The sequence below is a fragment of the Passer domesticus genome, chromosome 2 (assembly GCF_036417665.1).
Source record: "Passer domesticus isolate bPasDom1 chromosome 2, bPasDom1.hap1, whole genome shotgun sequence".
Lineage (NCBI taxonomy): Eukaryota > Metazoa > Chordata > Aves > Passeriformes > Passeridae > Passer > Passer domesticus.
In genome coordinates, this window is record NC_087475.1 from 34862502 (window position 1) to 34888260 (window position 25759).

At 39.2% G+C, this 25759-nt stretch overlaps 1 long non-coding RNA gene across 1 annotated transcript; it reads right to left on the minus strand.

The window, feature by feature from the left end:
* Nucleotides 1-960: 960 nt before the first annotated feature.
* LOC135293726 (uncharacterized) lies at nucleotides 961-25143 on the minus strand. Its single transcript, XR_010355833.1, has 8 exons — nucleotides 24494-25143; nucleotides 23288-23511; nucleotides 17852-19811; nucleotides 15306-16564; nucleotides 14701-14826; nucleotides 6235-6286; nucleotides 4209-4635; nucleotides 961-3549 (listed from the first exon to the last, which is right to left on the minus strand). It is a non-coding gene; the product is annotated as an uncharacterized LOC135293726 (long non-coding RNA).
* Between the last annotated feature and the right edge of the window lie 616 nt (nucleotides 25144-25759).

Consider the following 25759-nt stretch of genomic DNA (forward strand, 5'->3'; position numbering starts at 1 on the left):
GTCCCTGCCATAACCCTAGGCCTAAGCTCCACTCTTCAACATATGGGAAAATTTTTCAAGCTGATTGCTCCAATCTGATTAGGGGAAGTTATGTAGCTGTCATTTATTCAGAGTCTTGTTACCACACTCTAACAGCTGCTTTGTAAAAGATTCCCATTAAGGCCATTTTCTGCCTACTCCAATTCCAGCACGCCTGTCAAAGTAATTGTGATTGCAGTGATTGTTCTGAGGGTGTCAGGAATAAAAAAATTAAAAATCTTTTTGATACTGGGTTGGAAAAAGCAACTTTAATAGAATGGTAAATTGGTTAGGAGAAATGCTTACTGCCTCAGCCAGTTTTCCTGCCCTGAATCCTTTGTAAATTCCCCAGCGCAGGAAAGCACAGGTGTTTCCAGCACAGTCTGAGAGAAGGAACTTGTTCTGTACCAGGTGACTACTAAAACCCTAGCACAATTCCATTTCATGACAACAGCCTTTGTCTCCAGTTGTCACTTTGGCGGCCTAAAAAATTTGTTGGGTTTTTCACTCCCAATTGTATTAATTGTGGGGTTGATAAGCTGCATGTAACTGAAATGTTGTGGCAGAACTGCAAAGCAAGCAGAGAATTAATGGCTTTCCATCATGGTGACCATTTACAAATAAAAATAAAATTTAAAATAAAATAAAATAAAATAAAATAAAATAAAATAAAATAAAATAAAATAAAATAAAATAAGATAAAATAAAATAAAATGTCAGGTGTTCAAAAGGGGGTGTGTCTATAAGATGACAAGATCCCCTCAAACTGCTGGCAGTGGTTTCAGACTGACCAGCAGAAAGCCACCAGCCACATAGGATAAAGAATGGGGTTTTGTCTCATTTTTTCAGGTATTTTATTAGGCTCAGAATTTTAAATTAAAGACATAGTTAAAGGGACTTGACCTCAGTTATTTTCTGATACAAATATGTAAATGACTGAGTGATAATAGTTAAAAATGGTCCAGGCTTTTGATCTGAAACAGCATCCACATACATTTTTATTGATCTCCTTGGATTTGATTGTTTGTTTCAACACAGATGCCTTTGCCACATTGATGCCCTTTAGCTCTTAAACTACTGAAGAGTTTACCATTTCTTGGTTTCCAGAGATATGAGATTACCAAATTTTTTACATTCTTTCTTCTAGCTACATGAGAATTATCATCAACATGATTAATGTACGTATGTTCATATGTTTTAGTGGTTACTCCTCTATGCAGCATCTATAGGCTCAAATGAAAATGAAACAACTTTTGCTTAAAACCATACCCACTTCAAGAAGCTTCAGGCTAAAAACTGGCAATTATTAATATCACTATCTATTCCAAGTAATCCATAGATTTTGAATTTTGGAATTGTGGGTTACATTACACTTCTAATTGCAGTGCTTTGGCAGAGGTTATTTTAATGCATTTTGCTCCAGGTGAGAAGGTATTTTGTTCTTGCTTCATGTTGGATCAAAAGTAAAATGCACAAATCTAATGAAAATTCTCCAAACTGACTTTTAATACAGCAAAGCGTGTTTATGGTTGACATAGGTTTGCTGACTAGTCTGCCTATGAAAACGTTTCTGCATGACATGTTTAAATTTTACACCCGAAATCCAGTTACAGTCTACACCAAGTCTAAGCAGTTTAATTGCACTAAATCTATGCTTTTTAAAACCTGAGATCCTCAGATTTTTCTAAGACTTTAAAATACCCTTCAATGGCAACATTTCTCCTTGACTAAGAAAGAAAGATTTCACTTTCGTTATTCCTTGAAATGAAAACTTTTGAGAAGCTGACAATAGAAAAAGTTCTGTGAAAAAGTTCTAAGCTGTGAAATCAGTGAAATTAAGTTATTTTTGCTTCTTTAGCAGAGGAATCCAAATTCTGGGTATAGATCAGATAACAGCTAAAGGCTAAGATATCTTCATGTGAGGTCCTGTGCTAAGCATCATACTTAAACAAAATACATAAAAAGGCCCCTAACCAAAGTTTCTAAACCTTTAAATAGGTAATAATCTACAGTAAAAGGTATCCTTAAAAAGGAAACTTTTGCTCTTTGATTAGTTATGAAAACTGTCTTTGGTATCCATGAGGAGCGATCGCATGTGTTCTCTATTATGTCTGGCTTTCCAGGGGTCAGCAGCACAAAAGTTTATTTGGTGAGTTGTCCATGTTCCATGTTCCATGACAACTTGTCTGAAGGGGTCATGTTCTTGGACAGAGAATATTTCACTTTCAGGCTATTTTTTATTAGTTCCTGGTGGCTAATAAGGCTTCTCAGATGTGTCTGAGCCTCACTTTGTAAAATAAAGGGATTAGTTAGTCCAACAAAGGATGCTGGCAAGGTGAATATAGGATCTTTCTGCCATCACTGCAGACAAGTCATGCTCTCCAGAATCCCTTGTGTCTCATCAGCTTATCACAGCAGGACTTTCACAAGTTTATTTCTAGCTGTTTTTCTGATGATATGCATTAGAGAAAAGGACAGTTTGGCATTGCAGAGGCAAAAGGAGAAGACAGGCAAATAATTTAATGTCATTAATTTTACCTCATGATCTCTTGGCAGAAGATAGCTTTATGAAGTAATTTTTTGGAGTTAAGGCAGTCTGAACATTTTTAGCTTGAAAATGGTGGTGAATAGATTTTTATTTCCGTCCAGAATTAGAAATGGTTTAACCAAAGCAATATGTTCACTGATAGCCTAAGGACCCAGTCCAAGGACAGTGCATACAAACATTACCTGTGAGAAGTTTAAAAAACAAAATTCAACTACAAATCTTTAAATCTTTGTATGGGAAACTTTCCTTCTAAAGAAATTGGTATATCTCATGGCTGCAACTGTTTTGAATTTTATAAGAATGTCTCCCTCAGTTTCCATTAAAATGTTAACTTTATGATGTCTTCTTGTAGGTCTCTGGTCTGAGTCCACGAGAGTTAGCTGTTGGTTAGACTTCCCTGGGCAACCTTGTTTTTCCTAGAATTCTGTTGATGGGATTTTTTTTACAAATACTTAGTTTTTCTGGGACAAGAGACTGGGTGGCCAGGCTTCTTAATGGTGCTGAAGTAGAGGTGTAACACCTTCTGAGAATGTGGCAAATTTGTCCAAATCCCCACTGCTTTATAGGGATTAATTTAATGAGAGCTGTCAGTGAACATTGGAGGTGTGAGAGAAGTCCAAGGTGTTACAAGTGCTCTTGAAACCATGCTCTGGCTTCATACCGGCCAACATTTCAAATGTTAGAAGTGGTAGACTTGGCAGATAGGCTGAGTCTGGTTCTTATGGCTGCCTGCTCCTGCAGAGCCTCCTTCTCCCTGTCTCCATGCCACTTGGAGAGGCCAGTAGCACCTTGCTCTTGCAGGCTGGCTTTCCCTCCTGAAAAGTCGGGCACTCTGGCTTGAATCCTCCTTGGAGCTGTTGTCTGAAAAGGCAAAACCTCACTGATCTTCTGAGCAGCGTATCCTCTGCCTGTCATTTTAGCAGCAGCAGAAATTTTGCAAAATTAGCATGATGGACCAGAACTCTAGTGTTGGCAGGTGTATTCTAGGGCAAAAAGAGGAAAACTGGTCAAAGCAGTGGAAAGGTGGATTATGAGGGGAAATATTTAACAGACACACTATTAAGTTATTTAGGAAAGGAGAGTGGTGAATATGCTAGACATTGCAGGCAAAGATCTTTTAAGCATGAAGCAAAGTAGGACAAAAGGTGAAATTGATTTCAGATTTGAAATCCCTAAATGAGATTAGAAAAGCAAATAATGTTCTCTTTCATGGATAGATATTCTTGTGAATCTATAGAGGCTGTGTAAAAAAGAAGATGGGTAAACTTGTGTCCTAGGTCCATTAAACAACTCAGGATTTATACAGAGTTTTATAGACAAAGAATCCAAGTATACCCAGGATGCATCTGACTTCCTGTGTTGTCACTGTGAAATATATCTCAGCAAGCTCAATGGAACCAGCATTGAATGTGAGATGTTAAGAAGGTTTATACACCAGATGTCCACTTGTCTGGGATTTTCAAGTGCTTGGAAACTCAATAGATTCATAAACTGTGAGCAAATGACCAAATTCCTATTGACTCCACAGGAAGTCAGCAGCAAAATGTGTAAGGGGAGGTAAATGACTCACGGAAGTGAAAGTCTATAGGTAGGAGTGTCAGAATTGGCAATTAGAGGTTTTACTCAAAAAATCCAAACTCACCAAAGGAAAGTTCATGAAGGCTGCACCTGGCCTGTGTCCATTGTGGCTGTGGCAATGGAAGTAAATAAAGCAAACTCCTCACCTCCAAGTATCTGAATTTCTCTCAGCAACACTATTATTTTGACCTCAAAATTAATCTAATGATGAACCACACAAACAAATATTGGCCAGACCATTCAGTCATTGCTCTCTTCAGGGACAGTAACAATAAGAACTGCTTCTCTGGTTACTCAAAGCTGAGCTTCTCTTCCTTCAGGCAGGTCATATTTTTTCCTCACTGCACTGCTGATCTGGTTAGCCCTTAGTGCTCTGTGTATGCTGCCCACACTCACTGCATTTACCTCCAGAGAAGGGAGTGTGTGTGGTGAGAAAGTACAGGAGCCTTCTGAGATGGAGGAATTATCCAATTGCTTTGTCCCTTGAGGAGCTGTAGACAGTGGAAAGAGAAAGAGGATAGTTGGTACTGAACTTTTAAAAAAAGAACTAAAACCCTGACAACTCATTCTGAGCTTGAAAATCTTAGTACTTCTCCCCTGATGGGAGACACCCAGAAAGAGAACCCAGAGAAGTCAGTGACTCTGTGAGTAGGGGTAATTACAGGTGTACAGAACATGTCTGGACAGGGCATCAGAGGGAGGCAGGTCCTGAAAGTCAGATGGAGGTGGGAAGGCCAAGAGCAGAGTGCTGCTCTGCAAAACACCCTTTGACAAAATGTGTAGAGCACACCTGGCTGTATGGATGAATCTTAATACCCCAGCATGAGTCAACTGGCTCCTCATGAATGCTCTAATCAGCAGATTATAATAAAACAGATGCCTAAATCCTCATATAACTAAGAAAAAAGTCGAGGCTGTTTTCTCCAGAAAAAGCCTAAACATCCTGTTCTAAGAGGTGATTCCAAGTTCTGCATCTTCAATTCAGACCTGTGTCTCCAACACTGCGAAGTGACAATGGTTAGTCAGGTCATGCTGCTTCCTCCCTGGCTAAATCTCAGTCCTGGCATGATGAATGGGACTGACTTTCGGTCGGTCCATGCTTAAACAGGAGGCCTTGTGCCTCATTCTGCCAAACTCTCCTCTTCCATGTAAGAGCAGGGCATAAACCCAGCAAGGAAACCACTCTGACAGACATACACAAAGTATTCCTAGTGTTAAATTATTATGGTGTTATTGTGTCTTTGGTATTTTTATGTCAGTTACACCATGCAGCAGGAGATTATGTCCTGTCCACCTCCTTTCCACTCAGTCAGGTGGAGTATTTTGTTGCAGCATGCCTGTCTGGTCTACGGCCTGAGGTTTCCTTTAATGCTAAGGGGAGGACTGGAGAACAGGATGGGGAAGAGCACAGCTTGCTCCTATTGCTATTTGGAATTGGGGCCTGGCAGAGGCATGCACCAGGGCACAGGAGCCAGGGAGCACCTCTGGGCTCAGCAGCACAGGCATTTTGTGTCAGGAAGGGCTTTGTGTCAGGAAGGGCTGCAGTGAACAAGGCAGCTCCTGCCACGTAACTTCACTTCTTCCTTAATGGTGAGTGTTTGGCTTTGAAGCTCTAGTCTCCCCTGATCAGTTTACTCTATAAATTAATGTGTTAATTGTACACACAGTGTTGTCTATTAGGGAGGTGTGTGTTTGATAGCCTCCAGCTGTGAGTTTGCAGAGATCCTGTTGTAGAAATCATTACAAGGAGCAGTTTTCACAACCTTTTTAATGTACTCTTAAAAGTAACAGTTACAGGGGCTTTAACGTATGCAGCTGAAACATGTTTGGAGAACAGCTCATTCAGCAGCTCCAGCATTAACTTTAAGTTAGATCGGATTGCATGAGGCCAAATTAACTATGCACCACATATCATCCCTCTAACATCATGAGAGCTTCTCTTTTTCTTAAAAAAATAAAATAAATAAATAAATAAATAAAACCCCAACTATTTTTAAAGCTTGTACTTCAGAAATTCTTTTGTAACAGGTTCCATCTGTTCTTAATTTCTTTCCTAAACAGGCAGGCTAGAAAGCAAACTCTTTACTCACATCCCCTCCTTGTACGAGTCACGGCTCACAAAAATGTTCAGGCACTCTGATCCTAAGATAGAGGCAAGTGCATGTTATATATTTACAACAAATCTCTTTGACCTCTCAAATGCAGTAGACACTACTGTTAATATACCAAACTGTGTATCACACAGGCAGACCCACAACATTATTTTTTTTGCTATTTTTTGTATTTTAATGCTTTAGGTTTTTAATCTGTCATCCTTCTCTCTTTGGACATTCATTTTTAAGTCTATAAAAATAAGTAAGTATAAGTTTGTTTATTTTAATGACAGGAACTGAAGTCCAGGTGATATTTGCAATAGAGGTCCACTATCAGAAACTAGTCTCACAGTCTGTCAAATGAATATTACTGAGGTGCTCCAAAGTGTTCAGACATCAGTAGGTTTGAGAGTGTCTACATAGACATTCTCACCCCCCACCAAAGTATGCAACCTGAACAACAGATAATGAATTGTCCCTACTAAAAGCAGATGTAGGGGACAACAAGCAGCTCAATGCATGGTTAAAAACCACCTGCATATTCAGCTGGACCTGTGCTCCAGTGGTTGTGGCTAGAAGAAATTTGTCAGGAAAGCAGAAAAAAAATCTATTTTTCTTTCCCTTTTTACATTAGTTTTCTCTCTCCAAATCTGAAAGGACTAGGGGTGGAGGGTGAGACCAGAGAGGAAGCAAAGCACTGGAAGGTGAGAAAATAATGCAGTGGAAGTTAAAGCAGCTTGACCCAAGGAGACACTGACCTATGTAATGTAAATGGGAAAACCTGAAGAAAGAAATGGTTTGCAGACAAATAATTGGAGAAGGTTGACCTCGATACTGAAAGGGGAGGGGAGGAGAGGGGGAGAGAGAGAAAAAGCAGAAGAGAGAAATGAAGACCTGTGTAAAGTAAATCAAAAATACTTCAGTATAAGCATTTACAGACCAGTTGGAGCCCAGAGACCTTCTTTTTGTTGTCTACCCCCAGAAAGTTTCAATCTGCAATTTTCCCAGGTAATCTAAAGTGCTGCTTTTTTCAAAGAAAGAGCCCCCACCTCTGCAAGGCTCTGCAATTTGCTATTTAAATTGCATCGAGAAGTTTCATGTGGTAGGTCACAAATATGCTGCCCTACTTCACCAATCCTTTCCAACAGGCAGCCTGCTTAATGCATGCTGCTATCTGGCTTTTCCTGAATTTACTGGGGGCCTTCACTGATGTAGTAATACAGTAGGTTCTAAAATGCTTGGAAAATAAGACGAAGATTAAGATTAAACAAAACATTTTTCTTGGTGATAAATTTAAGCAAATTGAATCTAATTGCTCAATTTTATTCCAAGACAGAGCCTGTGCTGACCTTAGACTCAAGTATTCTTCCTGCCTTTTGCAAGCCTGAATACATGACATCATTTGGACAATTTGCACATATTTATACAATTTGTCATCATTCTGTCTTTACAGTCTGGAGAGTTACAGGATTTGCCTCTAGGCTTACTTTTCTCCCTGCACAAAATGCTTTATGAGAATCATATGCTTGCAATACTATTTTTAAAAACTGAAAAATTTAAGTAAACATTGGGAGCCTACTTCATATTTAAAGCTGATATGAAGAAAATAAATTGTGAACAGAGTAACAGGGGCTGGAAAATTCTAAACCCAAGCACGTACTGGAGGCACAAGTGGTTTTTTTCCTTAGGCTACCTTTGACATGGGTATGTATGAACAGCGTGGGCCAGGATAGTATTTCAGAGATTGGGGTGGCATTAAATGCTTTTTTTTTTTTGCTTTCATCAAATGTAATTAACTTCTCTACCTTATTATCATATCATTCAGTTGCATGGATTATCAGGAAAATTAGGAAAGTGGTTGCTTGGCACACACTCCAAACTTAGATTCTTTTGAGATGAAGGAAGGGAAAAGCACAGTGGAGAGGAGAATCAGGAGTTTGCAAACTAAATGTTTATAGTTAAATACTTAGAAGTTGGAGCATAAGAAAAATTATCTGAATTTTTCAAGTGGGTATATAAATCAAGGAATAATTCAAATGAAAATTAGCATTATTTTCTGGGAATTTAAGCCCTTAAAATGTGACTTTTCACTGAATCATAGTATATCCTGAGTTGGAATGGATCCAAGAGGATCACCAAGTCCCACTCCAAGCCCTGTACAGGACCATCCCCAAGAATCACACCATGTGTCCAAACACATGCAGGTTTGAACTCTGTCAGGCTGGTACTGTGACCACTTCCATGGGGAGCTGTTCCATTCCCCAACCACCCCAATTGTGAGGAACATTTTCCTAATACACAACCTACACCTCCCCTGACACAGCTTCAGGCCATTCCCTTGGGTGTTGTCACTGGTCCCCACAGAGGAGATCAGTGCCTTCCCCTCTACTTCCCCTCACAAGAATGAGGGAAATTGTAGATGCGATGAAGTCTCCCCTCATTCTTTTTTTCTTAGGTCTGCCACATTCAGCTCCTAGATTTCAAATTGGAAAACTTTTTCTTGTTTGTGGTAGTTACTATTCCCAAAGCAGTCTTCACAAGAATTTGTTCTTGAAAGAGCTGAGATGTCTTTTCCTAATACAGTGATTTCTGTGAACTTTAATTGACGTGTACACCATGTCTATGTTTGCTTCTTATCTGGGAAAGACTTGAAAAGGTACCAATATTCCCTTATTTCTGCTTATTTACTCTTGCATCCCAAAATACAGATCAGAGGTGATCTATATAGCAGATTGGCTGAGTCACTACTTGAGAGTGGTAGTAAATATGAGGGTGACAGAACTAATTTGCATTACTGTATTTTTTTTTACTTCCTCAATTTTATAAAAGGATCTAGTACAATTTTTTTTTACCCCAAAAAGTAAGGGGAAAAAAAGTGAATTTCAAGGAAGACAAAACTCTTTCTAATTTCCTTAATTTGAAATTAGGAATTAATTTCCAATTTGAATCAGCATTTTCCTTTGAATTTTGCTTCATAATTTTCAAATAGTTATAGTTAATGCACAACTAAAAAAGAATTTTCATCTCAGGTTGAATTAAATTTTTTGTTCAAATAATATTTTTTCAGCATTATGGCTTGACCATCAAATCAAGAAAATCTGTAGTGTGTGCAGCTAGTAAGACCATTCTTCCACAGTAAGAAACAGGCTTGGTCATTGATTTCAGCTCGCATAAAATGAACTCCTAATCGATTCACACCAACAGCTTTTAACTTTCAGAGGGGGCTCACATTTGAACAATAGACTGAAAGTGAGTGATCCATAAACCTGGTAAACAACACTTTATTGCTCTTGTAACTCAGTAGATGTGCATTGAGCTTTATAGATAAAAGCAAACCTTCTAAGTTATTATGGACATATAGAGAGGAGAAAAACAGCAGGCTCAGAAAGGTGAGGATGGATGAAGATGGTAACCATCATTTGAAGTATATTACCAGTGGGTAATTGGAAGCAGGGGTCAGACAATCTGGCTTCTTGAAACAATCACTTTTTTAGGGGAGTTAGAGAAATAAAGATGGAAGGCCTTAGTGAAAGCAGAAAGGGATGAAATCAGAAAGATAAACACAGAACCTTGCTTTGGGAGCATGCATTTTGGGCCTTGTGACAGATGAAGGGAAAGAGGTATGGTAGGCGTATAAAGCATCAGGACATCGCAGTTTAGGCTGAAGAACTTTTTTCTGAACTTGTACTTGAAAACAAACCTGAAGAGATACTCTAAAAGTTCCTTGGGTCTGAAGCCACACCACAATTCCGCAGAAAGACTCAGTTAATTAAAACCAGCAAAACAAAACACAGCTATTAATTAATTAAATGGTCCTGTGGGGTAACAAGCTGCTACTGCAGCTTGTGCAGACCCTGTGCCACTTGCTATTTGTGACAGCAGATCCTGCAGGCAGCGATGAGGCAAGACTTTTGCCTGTGCTTACCTTTATTCACCGCCACTAAATCTTTGCACAATCAGGGTCTAAGCATCTGTCAATAAGTCCTGACCACCCAGGCACATTGACTTATAATCTGATTTCTATTCAGCATGCACACAGGTTATCAATGCACATATTTGGTGCCCTTCATTAGTTTAGTGCGCTATCTTTAGAGAAAAGTCAATGGCCTGCCCATCTCAATGGATACCCTAGAATAAATTTGTGAACTAACTACAAAAGAGTACATAAAACCAGATGAGGCATGACAGAATTAAAGTCTTTGAGTCAGAGGCTCAGCTGTGGCAAGCAGCCAGCTGTGCCACTGCCAGTTAGGCCATGCGTATTACCATTACAATTATATCGAAGGGAAATGACTTCATGCACAGGGTATGGCTTGAATATTAAAAATTCCTTGAGCGAAATGAAAGGCGCATTACAGTATGATAGAAAAAGAGTGCAAACATGTTTCATTTTATTTCAACACTACGCTCCAGCAGATGCACTGGTAAGCAAAGGAAATTGCTAGGTCTCAGTTTCATGTTCCAGGGCTTTACTGATTGGAGGACAGATTTACAGCACATGTAAGAAACAATTAGAATAGGGACTCCACCAACAACAAAGCAAGGGAATAAATTCCGATAATGAGACGGGAAAAGTACAAGGTAGAAATGATCTATGTGCTTGCATTCGAGGTATAAAATGTCAAAAAGCCCTGTGTCAGCATGGATTGCACTAGGCAACAGATGGTGTACAGATTACGCTCTCTCTCCTCCTCTTTCTCCCTGCGTCTCTTTCTTTTATAGGTTTCTTTCCAAAAAAACTACAGATTTCCCCCAAACACTTCGCTATTTATTGGCTGTCAACTGAATAACCATAAATGTTTGGTTGGGAGATTGTTGGGGAAAGAAAGAAGGGAGGGAACAGACAGGACAAACTTCAAAGTTTTCCCAGTTACATGGCGCAAACAGGAGATCCACTCCTTACATTCTGAATAGTTGCATTCGGTTAAATTGTTTAGGCTGAACATTTTATTTTTTTTTTCCCATTCTGGAGACAGTAACTAGGTGTCATGCAAAAAAGAAAGAGAGGTGCCTGCACAGTAAAGACTGCAGTGCTGAAGCCCTGTCTGATTATCACCGCAATGAAATGGAGCTCAAAGAAACTTGTTGCTTCATTTTAGCATCTATTTACATTGCATAGGCAGAGTTCCTGACTCATGAAAAGGTCTAATTTTGTGAGAAAAACTCATGAGCCATGGAGGGATCTGATATTTGTTACATACTTTCACCCTGGTAAATCATAAACCACAACAGTTTATGGCTATAAACCAACCAACACTGCAGAAGCCTTATGAGTAGGGACTATTTTCTCTGTTTCCCCAATGCAGCCACTTTGTGTGTGAAAATGTGATACAGCAGTTTAGGGAAAACAAAAACAGCAATATAGGAATGCCAATCACATTAGGCATTTTATACTCAGAAGCATGAGAAACTTCAGATTTTACAATTGTTGCTGCATTCCGACTGTGGTTCCCATTCTTCTGGTTTTAACAATACTCTTGTTTTCACAGGGACTAAATATTCTGGAAGAACAAGATGAAAATAGTCATCTGGATGACATTTTTCTAATTTTCCACTTCAAAATTTAAAATTTTTTTAGATGCCACTTATTCAGTATACAACTAAACCAATTGCTACTTTTTCTCTCTCCTTTAATTCTCACAGTGTATTTTATGGGTAGAAAACTGCTAGTCTTTGGACAATCTAAGTGGCCAACATTTATCTTAAGGTTCAAAGCTTCACTTTTTTTTGGCATACTGTGTCTTGCACTTCCCCACCTAAGAACAATGCAATCCATTTAAAGCAGACTGGTTTTCTAAATTGCATGATCACAAAAATACTAGAGATGCAGATTAACCAAAGAAGCAAGGGAGGACTTTAACCAGAAGTTATGACCCCTTCCTAACCCCTTAACACCTGATGAGGTGGTCCACACTCCTCTGTTTTGTGGCACTGCTGCAGCTGTGTGTTAGTCTTACCCATCACATCCTGCCCCTGGGTCCTGCCCATGCTCCTGCTGCCAAGTCCCACTGGCCCCATCTGGCAGTAAAAGGTTATGGTTAGAGGTATTATGTGACAAGGAACGCTGTAAGGGGCAGTGGTTTCTGAGATACTGTTTGTGGGTACTTTACCATCAGGCAAGGAAATGTGCCCAGAGGCAAAAAATCCACAGCCAAGCTCTGAGATTAGGACAGTTACAGAAACATGTTCAATCAGAAAAGATAGTTTCAGTGTCAGGCTCAGGGTGGATGCAGAGTGAATATCAAAATCCACTAGAAAGGAAAATATGAATTGTCTACCCTTGTGTATTACACATAGTGGACCAGATTATCTAGAAGCTTTCCAAACCTGTCTAGCACGGATGGCTGTGCAGGTGTTTCTCAGTGTGTGTATCGTGTAGGTATGTACTTTCAGTGTGTAGATACAACCCACCTCATTTAATTTACCTGTAGAGCAGGTAAATCAACTGTCACATGTTGACTCTGACTGAAAACCTGCTGAGTGCTGTGGATCACGTATGGATCATCACTCTCCCTCACACCTGCAGCAGCTCAGAGAACTAACCCCCCCACTCATTGTGGGGTTTCCTGAATGCCCACCTCAGAGGGAACCTGCCTTCCTAATCCAAGAGAGGAAGATGCAGCAGTTTTAATCTACCTTTACCTGTGGGGATTACATGGAGGTCATGTCCTCACAGAAGCAGGAGAATATGTGCCCTCTCTAGTGTGTCTCAGAAGGACCAACAGAGGAGTAGCAGCTGCTCTCCCACACTCTCCAATCACACAGGGCTTTTACACTAAAGAGATTTTAAAGAGGCTGGTATTTCATAATGGGAAAGGGAAACATTTAAATAATTTTTCTTCTAGAAATATGTGTATTAGAATGCACACCAATACTCAGATTTACACAGATGTCGGTCTTGACCATACTCAGAAACAGTATTTCCTAAGGCACCAGGAAATGATGAAAAAAAACCACCTATCATAAAAATGCCTGCATTGTTATTGAAATGAGGAATTCTGATGAGATGGAAAGACTGAGCAGTCAGAAGACCATCTACAAGTGGCTGACAAAAAGAATCCTAGTGAGGAATAATATTGAAGACTGAAGACTGAGACTAATGAACATCTCATTACAAAACATGAGCAAAGAGTTTTCTAAATACACAAAGATTTTCCACAGTTCACAACTTAGAAACAGAGACATTTAGCTCCACATCATACTGTTGGGAGTTAAAAGTTCCATATTTTCAAGGGGTAAAAGTGGCTACAGCTTCACAGTCGCAGCCAGAGGCTCCAGAGCACATGAGGATGTTATTTCTTTCCACTTCTCCCATCTCAGGATCCTGAATTAATTTCTAGAACTTAATTAAAACTTCAGAATACCTCTGTAGTATAGATATTCTAATCACTTCCCCATTATACAGATTGTGAACAGAAAGAGAATGAGATTTTTAAAAATCCTTAGCATTAAGCTAATTGATTCCTTTGAAGTCTCTAGGAATATTACAAAGAACATGAAAGCCAACTGAGTTAAGCCAGCTCTAAGTGCCAGATTTTCAGCGTTCTTATTAGAACTGCTTAAAAAAAAAATGAAAATTCCCTTTGCTTAGGAAACTCTGAACTTTTTTTATATCGAATCAAAACACAGATTCAAAATTTCTCCTAGAACATAAATTTCAGTTTGCAAGCACCAACATATTCATTTTTCAGATTGTTTGTTAATATTGTAACATAATTAGGCTTGTTGTCTAGCTTTTATATTATTGAATATGTAATACATTTTTAAATAAAATATAAGAAAACAGTGAAGTTATACTTTTCCCTTTATCTGTATGAAATGACATCTACTTTAATGAGATAAGTTCAATCCAATTTAGTTTGACTTTCAGTTGTAGAAAATGTCATACACTTTGCCACATCTCTGTGAAATGCTTTGAATATGAGAAAAAATGCCTTTGCAGATGGAAAACCACTTCACCCAGTGTTTAACCATTTCTAGCACTTAGTTAATAAAACATGAAAATTAGTTGCCTTGGAGAATCTTGATAAGTACCTGAACTTGTGAGATATGTGTCATTCAATGAACTGTATGCTTGTTTGTATTTTCAGATTTCTGAAGAACTTTATAGAATATGGCCCTCATGTGCTTTAAAATCCCACCCAGGCCCACCTTACTTCAGGCCACGGAATAGTGTTGGTGCCAATGAAATATGATGCAAAAGTCTTAACCATAACAGCAAGTGTAGCTGTACTTCCTTTTGCAATTAGACAAAGAAGATAACATAAGATTTGTGTAGAAGGCAGGCAAAAACTAGACTAAGAAGAGAGCCAGACACATTACTTCCATCCTGGTTTCATACTCTTTCAGCTGACAGTGGAAAGAGAGGTATATTTTTCCTATGCAACCAGCAGTCTGTACAGGTAGCAGTCCTCCTGCTGCTTTTGTATTATGGCAGGACTGTTCCATTTCATTTGCACTGACCTAGATGCCATGATGGTCATACCAGGAACTCTTGAACTAGAATCAATCCGTGATTGATATTGTTATTCTTCTTCTTTTTCAGGGTTAAATCTTGTGAACTTCTCTTCTTTCACTGCCTCAATTTCTCTAAAAATAAAGTATACACTCTGTAGAGAAGTTGTGAATACAAATTAATTAATAACAATTAACATACAGTACAGATGAAACCCTTAGTATTTAGTATCAGATTGCCCAGTTTTACTTTTTGGATCCCTTGCTAATTTTAATATCAATTTACTTTACAATTCCCATGTGAATCACTTTTTTTTTCAGTTCCCAATATACATAACATAATTGATCTTTATTCATGATCAATTATTTGGCATTTGCAAGCCCATGATACGTTCAAGGTTTCTTTAAAGAGAAATAGATAGATGTTATTCTTTTACCGATTGATCTTTGGAGCAATGGAAGTGAAATGATGAAGATAGTCCAGTTAGAGACACAAAATACAGGTGCATGAGCATGTATATAGATATATGTATATGCATATGCATTTATTATGAAAGGTTGTATTAGAATTGCTGTTTAAATAGATACAATTATATTTGCAAAGAAAAACTCACACCAAGGTGAATATTTTTCCTCTATGACAGAGCTGTCTCAGAATGCTTTGTATCAATAACTTCAGGATGACCATGAAATCCCAGAATTAAACCTGTTTATCTGAAAAAGATCTCAACCTCCAAAGTTTCTATTCCAAGAAATAGGCAAAATTAAAAGAAAGTTTTCAAGTCAAAATGACAAACAACCCAGCTAAAACTGTGTCAAGCTGTGCAAAAGTTAATGAAAAAAACTGCATCATTAGTTTTTGTGAGGAACTCTCTTTTTTTAATAGTTTGTACACTTAAAAACTGATCAAATGTAAATGCAGCAGTGGGTTGGGAGCTGCTTTGAGGAAACTGCAAATGTAACTGACAATTTTGATTCTAGCATGAACTTGCCATGCACTATGGGTTCAAATTATATTTTTGTGCTGTTACACAGCTTCATTGGGTTTTTTTTCTCTCTGTTTAACTTTTTCTTAGATGTAGAAAATCAGCAAAAAGCTTGAGATGTATAAATAATAGGATATGTTGGAAAGAAGCCAGTGACATTAGTTTATTTAGGAAAAAGATGTGGTAAAAATAATCCACACCTCTCTTAGCTTACTTGAGTTAACTTATTTTGGTTGTGAAAGAAGTTAGCATGACTGTTGTCCTTGGTCATTAAAAACAGAGGTTAGTTTAGGAAGAAAGGATTGGGAATTGTATGAAACAGACATAGGTGAATGAATAACATGAACACATAACCCATTTCATTAGGAAACAACTAAAACTGAGGACTTTGAAAAATTACTTCAAGGAGGTCTATGCAAAAATATATAGTAACAGGGTAAAAGACTGGTTCTAGGCTTTGAGGAATGCTGAGGACATGGCCTAAATCAACATAAGTAGGGATGATGTAGGTGTGTGATTAGGTGATAGGGCTCAACCATTTGGTATGTTAAGTTCCTCTGTCTTCTCTCCCAAAATTCTGTAAAACTTCTCTTTTGTTCTGATTCAAGTAACTCCTGTTCTGCAACCACATCCTGGCTTTTATTTGCTTCCCACTTTCTCACCAAACTCTTTGGCCTCCAACTCTGCAGCTGTGGATGAATTTTATTTCTGGGCTGCAGGTAACTCCTCACACAGAGCAGGAGCAGAGGCAGTACAGGTTGTACCACCCTGAAAAATGGTGCATGGCTGCACCAGAGTGTACAAAAATGCTTGTCATGCCATGTGGGGCTAACAGGATTCCATGGAAGCCCTTCAGAGTCTCTGTTTTCCTGACAGAACATCTGCATCTGTGAAAATAATTTCTTCCATTGCCAATACTCCTGCAAAATGTATTTTCCCACAAGACCACCAAAAAATCACACAAACAAACAAACAAAATTTAAAAAAACCCCTCCAAAATGAAAACAAACACCCCCCCAAAAAAAAAAAACAACCCAAACAACCAACCTCAAAAAAAAAAAAAAAACAACCAAAAAAACCAAAACCAAACCCAAAAACCGAAAGGAAGAAGGAAATATTTTTAAAAGACATTTTTTTCACAACTGTCACCAAGACAATTAATACACTTATCTGAACATCATGTCTCTGGAAAGAGAGTTTTCTTCTGTAAATTCCATTCTACTGTTCACAGCACCAGTGCTTCAATGAGTTTATTACAATATCAGCAATACATTAATAATTTCAGGATTCAGTAGAAAAAATGCTATAGAAGGTGGTCTATTATGTAACTTGTTTTTAAAATTTCTTCATTTTTTAATAAAATAATTTATCCAACGGTGCTAGATAACAATGCCACTTTTTAAGTCTCTGCAGCTTGTTTCTTGTCTGAGACACAGATCAAACAAATAGTGCTGTTTATTTTTTCTTGAAGTAGTAAATAATACCTCTATTACATGTCAGCCAATGTGTGATTGTCAGGCTGTAGTCTCTCTTGCTGAATCTACGGTGCTGCTGAGTGTTGCAGCCTCTCCTTTAACTTAAAAAGCCTGACTTTAAAAATATTTTACTGCAGGCACAAATGCCCGGTGTTGCTGTCCTAGTTTGTACAACTCGTGAAGTAAGCCTGAATTTAAATCATTAGCAACCTACATTTTTTACCAGTGGACATTATCTAATGCTGATACCAGAATTGCTTCCTTTGAGTTTCTCACAGGAGATTCACTCAACCTGATGCAGCCAGGTATGGGACAGCTGTGTGATCCCCTGACAGAGCTGTCACTGTCACCTCTACTGCTGAGCCCACTGCACAACAGGTCCACATAAGCTAACAGGGCACCCAAGGAGGTGAAATCCTGACCATTGATCAGGACATGGGAATTCAGCAAGGGATGCCTGCTCCCCTTTGTTGACTCCCCACTACTGTTCTGAAGAGTTATTAGAAGTTCTCTGTGATGCTGCATGGGAACTAGCATAAATGCCTATGTAAATATGAATGTGCATGAGTCTTTTTCTCTTTTGGCATCCCCCTTTACCTGCTCTTACCAAGAACTGTGTTTCTGAGCACATTAAACCAACTAGACACCCCATGGCCGATGGCTGCCATACCGTAAGAGCTAAACTTTCCCAAAACTTACATGACAATGATTATATGAAGCCTTGAACATTGTTTTTTGTGATTCAGTGAGAAGTTCCATGTCCCCTTTCAAGGATGCCTTGTTTTTGAAATGGCAAAGTCCTTTAAAATACAGGTATTTCAACACTCCAAAGAGAAAAAAGATCTGGAATAATCTAATTCAGCTCTACAGACATTAATGCTATTTGTAGACTCACATTCTTCCAAAGTTTTGCTTGTTTGAATGCCTAGATGATAAAAGACATTAAAATGCAGGTGAGATTCCACTAAGGGAAAATTATTTCTGGAAAAAAACCTCCTACATTTGTTTGCACACACACACATACAGATGGGGTATAGCATTATGCCATATGGAAGATAACCTAAAATATTAAAATACATTAATTCTCCTGCCCTGAAGGCCTGCTGGCTGATTACAGACAATTCACTGGGGGTTTACACTCCAGTAAATTCACTTAGTTTCATAACATAGGTATTTGCTGGTGCTGTGATACACTGTAGGACAATGAGCCTATTGATCTGCTGTTATTAGATGTGTTAAGGCTCTGAAACATATTTAAGAAATAAAGTAATTAAATTCTAAAATTTTTCAAAAAGTTAAATGTTATAAAGCTGCAAGTGTGCAGCAGAAAGTTTGGCAAAATGTTGTCTTATTTCTCTAGCAGTTTCAGATGGTTCTTTTTGTTCTGAATTTCCTTGCAGACCTGAGTGCTTCTTTCTACATCCTTTTTTTGTTGCACCCATATGCTTGTGTACTTCAGCATTACAGCATATCCATGACAGCAAAAGGGGATGTTCAGCCTTTTCCAACCAGCTTCCAACCCTTCTATCTGCCTCCTGCCTGGGACTGTAACTTAGATTTGTTGAACTGGTACTTAACAGTGGCCAGAGCAGGCTGTAAATCCCACTCTGGTGATGTTCCTTTACTGGAACTGAAGCAGCTGCATGAATTTTGGGTCCCTTGAGGTATATCAGCTTCAGTGAGGATAAGATAGCTGAGTCCTTTCTGCTGTAAGGAGATACCACTCACAGGAGGACAATAAATCAGCAAAAATCATCAGCATTTTCAGTAAGCAAATATGGAAAAAAACACAAACAACAACCAGAATGTTATGAATAGAAACACCACACTGGATGAAGTTACTGGTGTTGGATTGCCTAGCTAGTTGTTTCTGAACATAAACACACCAGTGAATGAAACTTCACCTGCCCTGGTGCCTCTGTATGCTGGTAAAACAGGCCACAGGGGAACTGTAGTCACATAAAGCAACCTTGCTACAGATACCGTTGACCAGATCTCCAGAACTTCTGTAAATCGCTTTAATCTGACCAAGTGTCCTGTAGTTATCATGGTTCAGCCTAAGGAAACCTCTGAGTGAATCACAGAAGTCTCACTTCAGGCCTGTGTTTTATGTTCTTGTAAAATACAGTGTATTTGTAAACATCTATTCTTCATACAGCACCTTTCGGAAGACAGTCAAGCAGCCTTCTCTTGTTGTTAGCCTTGATTTTTTCTTCCATGCACTCTTTTATTTCTAGACTGCTTGAGCTCAACCCAATTTGTTTTGAAGTCAGTAGAGGATCTAATGTCAGTGGAAGCTACCTGAAGTCACTGAGGTTAATTTCCCCCTTTGGGAAATAAAAACCCCAAAACCAACAAAACAAAATAAAAACACGGAAGAGAAATTATGTTTTCAATGTCACAGTGCATATCAACTCTTGGTAGATTTATCCTGAAGAAGACTTAAAATGTAATTTTAATGTTGATCACTGATCATTTCTAATATCTTCCTTACCTTTACCAAATATTCACCAGAAGTAGCCTGGCCTTGCATTTTGTCTTCATGTGGAGAAGGGCCATCCATGCTTGCCAGAAATTCAGAAGATGACATCAAAAGGATGGTTCCATTCACCTAACTGCTTTTCTTCCACTATCAACTAATCCAGCCCATGAAGCACTGCTGTTTAAGATGGTATTCAGCATAGTGTAATATGTACCCTGGTACAATTATTTTTGATAAAATTATTCCTTTTATTCAAGCTTTTTTTTTTCCCCTGGTGAGTGACTTGCATTAGGTAATCCACAGAAGACTGCCAAGAAATGTCATAGCATTTGTCATCACTGCATTCACGTGAGACACTTCCTCCTGGATCTCAATTTCTTTATTTGCAAAAGTAGATATGGTGATCAGTGCTTGTTTCTTGGGTAGCAGCCTAAAAATCTTCAGATGTAACTGAAGATTTCCTAACTACCCATATATCATCACTAGTTACTACTTTATTAATTTCTACATTTACCATATGACCTTGTCTTGGTAACCACGTCATTTCTAATGACTAAACTTTGTACATCTGCTCTTAGTAAAAAGTACCACGGCTGCTTATAGTACTAACTGCCATGGCATTAAAACATTCAACTAACCCAAAGGGTGCACAAGTCCCTATTTCACAAATCAGATATCCACTGATATCTACTGTAAAGTAGGATATCCTACCCAAATTTTAAAGCACTGGAGTTTCTTAGAAATAAAGATTACAGTCACTTCATATACTTCCAAGAAAACTGCTCTCTTTTAGATAACAAGGCACACCGCTAATATTTAGGTGAAGCAGTTAAAAAAGAATCCCCACAACCTCTAAACAGACTAAGATGTAAGAACAAGAGGGTCTTAATTGTTTTTTTTTTCTGTAAAAACTTTTCTAGCCTCTGAAGTATGCCATTTTTGGTTTAATGAGAAATATTTTCCTGATTGTAATGTCAATTACACTATGGCTATAAATCTGCAGCAGTAACTCTTTAAGTTAGACCAGTAAACGCTTTACTGTGGTAGAGAAAAAGTAGGCAGGAAAAAAAAAAAAAGGAAGTTTTACATTTTATCCTGAAAACAGTTAATCTTCCTCTGTAAAACTGTAAAATTTATCCTATAAATCAAATACATTGATTTCTTTTTAAAGAAAAACCCTTGAAATAAAGGCTTTTTTTTTTAAAGGCAAAAGTAGTTGTCCACTAAAATGTGTAGGAAAATACTTCAGCCAACTGTTGTTTTACAGATCCTAACCTTAAGGCGACATCAGCCTTGAAGTTCTGCTGTACAGCTCAGATGTGTTTTGGAAAAATTGGATGAAAATCAATGCACCTCTGATGTAAAATGTTAAAAATCCTTTAAAAGAAAAAGACTTCTAAATCCTAAGGTATGAGAACATCTTAAATACATATATCCATCATCTTGTCCATTTCAGGTAATTTAAGACTTTAAAATTAAATGTGATTCCTTTGTGAGTGCCATGATTTTTGCACTTCGGTGGAGAAAGAAAACTTCAGAGTCTGTTGTGCAGTTGTGGTAATCCTTCTTTTACACTTAGTAGTACCTTTTCCTGAGTGTTGTCCTACAGCCCCTTTTAGGTACAGCTGTAACATATGTTGGAGAACAGCATCCTAAATGATTAATATTAATCTTGAGACAAAAACCAGACCCATTTCAAGTGCCCCTAAATTTTCTCACTGCATTCTGTAGCTGGGACAGGATATGGTTATTGCACCTTTCAGGTATTAGATTCCACTCACACTTCTTCATTCCCCCTTTCTAGATATGTTTTAAGTCAACAGTTTGAAGATATTATTCAGCATCCTCCTAGTGAAAACAACTGGACGAAAATCCTTTCTAAAGCTTCCACCTCTTCCCTTAATCACACAAGGCGTGGTTGGTAAGTGATGTAAGGCTTGCCTGTCCCTAGGGACCAAGCACTCAAAGCTCCTCCTGATTGCTTGGGGAACAAGAGAGCCAGAAGGGATCCTAAATCAAACTCTGTCTCTCTCTCACCAATGCACCGATTCCTGCAACAACTCCCTTTCATTAGGAACGTTTTCCTCAATCAAGGGAGCAGTTGTTGAGCATTCTACTTTCAGATCTCTTAATTTGTTATTTTTTACTGGTGGAATTGGTAATGCCATCTCAGAGTCCATGGCACCTTCTGGGACAATATATTGTCTGCTCCTGTGCTATGACATATCACCATAAAACACAGGGCTATAAGAGCCTATAATAATTTATGAGAGTACATTAGGTACCCATGTATAATTTATCAAATGGGCATTATGGAGGCAGGACTATGCCTGACTGACAAAGGTTACCCTGTACGGGTGTCTCGTGTAACCACACAGGGAAGAATCCAGTTGTGGATGTTCACTGAATTACAAAAAAGGCTTTGCTCCACAAACTGGGCAAACTCCAATAAGAGAAGTTGAGAAGCATGAAAGCAATCCCTGATCTTAGTGTTTTGACTCCAAATTTATACCTCCTACAAGATTCAGGTAGGGGCTTCAATACACATGAAACCCAGAAGAACCTAAGTTTTCAAGAGAAGAGTGATATGAAGACTGTTTGAACTTCAGCCAGGATCTAGAGCAAAAAACCTGTGGGACGCATTCAAAATTTATTCAAAACTTAAGTAAGGAACCTGTTGAAACTTTGAGATTCCCATTTCCTAGGACCTGCTACACCTACAATAACAGCTTAAACATGACTTCACACAGCTTTTGGGGCTGAGCATTCTTCTACTCAATTGTGCTCCTGCTGAAATGAATCTGAATTGATTCATCTTGGAGAAAATCTCAAATGCCAGTGGGTTTGATCCAAAATAAAGGTTGGAATGATATTCACACTGTATTTTTATTTTCTAGACAGAGAAATCTGAATAGAGCCCTGAGCAAAGCCTCTGCAGCATGGTGCAGTACACTTGGTCACATACATGATTATCTATTTTTCAGAACAAACTGGCTACACTCTGGGTTGAGCCAGCAATTTATTCACTGGCTGTGCTGCCATAGCCTTTCTTCTGGTCCTCCTGACCTGACCAGCAGCCAGTAAAATCAATTGATCACACAGCACTGTATGTCTAACTTGTTATCCACTCCTCAGAGAAAGAGAATAATTTACAGCCTGGAGTTACCAAGCATGGCTTCTAGCTCAAAGTTCAGTGGCTGCAGCTTTCAGATTACTTTACTAAAATCTCTGATTTTGGTATTTTTCATAATAGCAGATGGAAGCTGATATATTCCTTTTGAATTGGATATCACACAGTAAAAAATTGCTTGCTGCAACTATGAACTAAATTAGTTCATTAATTTGGGACTGAAAAGATGCTAATATCCTTAGGAGTCTGAATTTTGTGCATTAATATTATTTTCATGGCATCAAAATTATCTGTTTCCTCTGGGGAGGCAAGTAACTCAGTGGGTGGGCTCTGGTCTGGGAGTTAGGGCATTTGAGGTTTCTTGCACTGTGAAACCAGTTGAGAAATACTTTTAATGAGTCACAATTCTCAGAACAGTTTTTTTTCCTTTAAAACACTGGATTTTTTTTTTCTCATAAAAATATCATTCCATTGTAAGCAAAACGAAAAGGGTTTCTTTTTTGAAAGCTTTTATTTTACTTACCAATTTCCTTTTATCACATGTGGAGGAATCATCTTCCTTTCCTTGCTCCTCTTACCCTCCAAATTTTAGATGATGTCACTTTATTACTTCTCTTGGATAAATTCCACCAAATATTCTTCTATCTACCTACAAGTACCCAGACACACCATTATCTGAGCCTTTGCGATCACATCAGACTCCTCTTCCAGTTCTCTCCCTGAGACAAGTCATCTCATCTCCGTTACCTGAAGAGATGACAAGACACACAAGTCTAAGACTGCATACTCAGACACCCCAACTCATAATAAGAATATCAGCTAAATATTAGGTTAAAATCCAGATTTGAAAGTGGCTTAGATGTGAAGAATCTGAAAAATATGGGAATATTGGTTATTTTTTTGCCATTATTTTAGGTAGATTTTTGTGCCCAACTTTAATGAAAAGCAAGAAGGTCATGGAAACACAAATATGCCTCCAGAACTGAAATCCCGCTTCTTGCACGTTTATACCAATGACACATCTGTTAAGAAACATATCACAAAGAGTCCAGTCTCAGTTGAATACAAATAATTAATATGAATAATACATAGAAATTTCTCTCTTTCTTTCATGTTACCTTGGCTGTGTGGTCTACAAATAGAGAAAATTATCCTGGCCTAGTTCCAGCTGGCTTATGCAGTCACATAGGTAGTCATGCGAGTTCAGATTTATAACGTTCATTGGTGGCATATTCTCTAGAAATCAAAATATACTTTTGAAAGGAGTCCTGAGGCCCTTGTTGGGAAGCTTTTAAGAAGAAGTGAGTATCTTAAAATAATTTAAATCAGTAAACTGAAGATTAATAGCCTGGCATGACAAGATAATAGTACCTTGGGATCTGTCTGGAGTACACTTTCATATTTTGTGTGAGATCTAGCTATGAGATTACGAATTACATGCAAAAACATCTGGCATTTTTTTACTATTTAGAGGAGAAAAAAAAAAAAAAAGCAAGCAAGGCCTGAATGCTGTTGCCTAGAAGTGTGTACACTTGTTTATTTTCAAAAGTTGGTTGAGGGCTTACAGGGAACAGCAGGGTAATGGAATATTCATGAAGCAAATGCCCTTCACTTAGCAGAGGGCAAAGGAAAGCAGATTGCTAAGCCCCTCCAAACTTCCTGTGCAAGAAGCTCACACTACAGAATAATGAAACCTGTGTTTGCCACCCTGCAGCACAGCAGCGCTAACCTGGTACCACTCAGCTCTTTCACCTCTATTCCTTTTTGACTCCTCCTCCTATTTTCAGGCACGGATCTCTGATCCTGCTGCACAGTGCCCCTGTGACCACAGCTGCAGCGGCACGAACCTGCAGAACTGAGCACAGCCTCGCAGGAACACTCCTGCTTGTAGGGACAGACTGAGGAGATGAAAAGCACCACAGAGCTGCTGCAGGCATGGTCCTCACCTGTCAGTACCTGAGCAGAGGTGTAGGGACCCATCACTTGCTGGCCCAGACATGGAAGATGGCATGGTCCTCACCTGTCAGTACCTGAGCAGGGGTGTAGGGACCCATCACTTGCTGGCCCAGACATGGAAGATGGCATGGTCCTCACCTGTCAGTACCTGAGCAGGGGTGTAGGGACCCATCACTTGCTGGCCCAGAGATGGAAGATGGCATGGTCCTCACCTGTCAGTACCTGAGCAGAGAGTGGTGGGGACCCATCACTTGCTGGCACAGACATGGAAGACGGTTTTATGTTGTTTCATGGGTTTACTTTAGAAGCACTGCAACAACCAGAAGAAAGGTTGATCTCCATTATCACTGGACACAGACAGACTTCAGGACTCAACCAGTTAGTCTCCCACGGCACACAGCCGCCAGCCATTTTCAGCCCCACAACCAGAAGACGGCAGAAAACTCCCCGAGCATTGCAGCACCCCAGCAGCTGCAGCACCCAGCCTGAGGCAGGCGCGGCGGGCCGGCAGCGCTGCCTGTGGCGCTCACGGAGCAGCGGCGGGGCATTGCCCGGTCCCAGTCCCTGTCCCGGCCCGCCCGGGGCCGCTCGGCCTGGCCGGGCCGTCGGTGTCGCCGCCCGGCCCGACAGATTGGTGTCAGCTGCCCGCGGCCCCGCCGCGCTCCCCGGGGGCCCCGCGGGCAGAGGCGGCCGCGCACAAAACCGGCAGGCACGAAGCAGCAGGTGGCCCCCGCGGAGGTAATCAGGATCACATTCAACGGGAGAGCCGGCTCAATTTTCAGCCCCGTGTATGCCGAGGGGCCTGGAGCTGCCTTGTTAATGCTGCAGGGAACACGTGGGACACATTGACTGCATTAATTGTCCCCACTCATTCAGCGGTGGATGAATTATAATGTTACCACTCCAGGGTAAAGCAAACACCTATCATAACAATCATGTCATTAGTGTGCAGATGCCGGCTGCTCTGCTTAACCTTTTGTATCTTTTTTTTTTTTTTTAATGGCATGCAATAAGAATATTTTTTATTGTTTTTCGTATA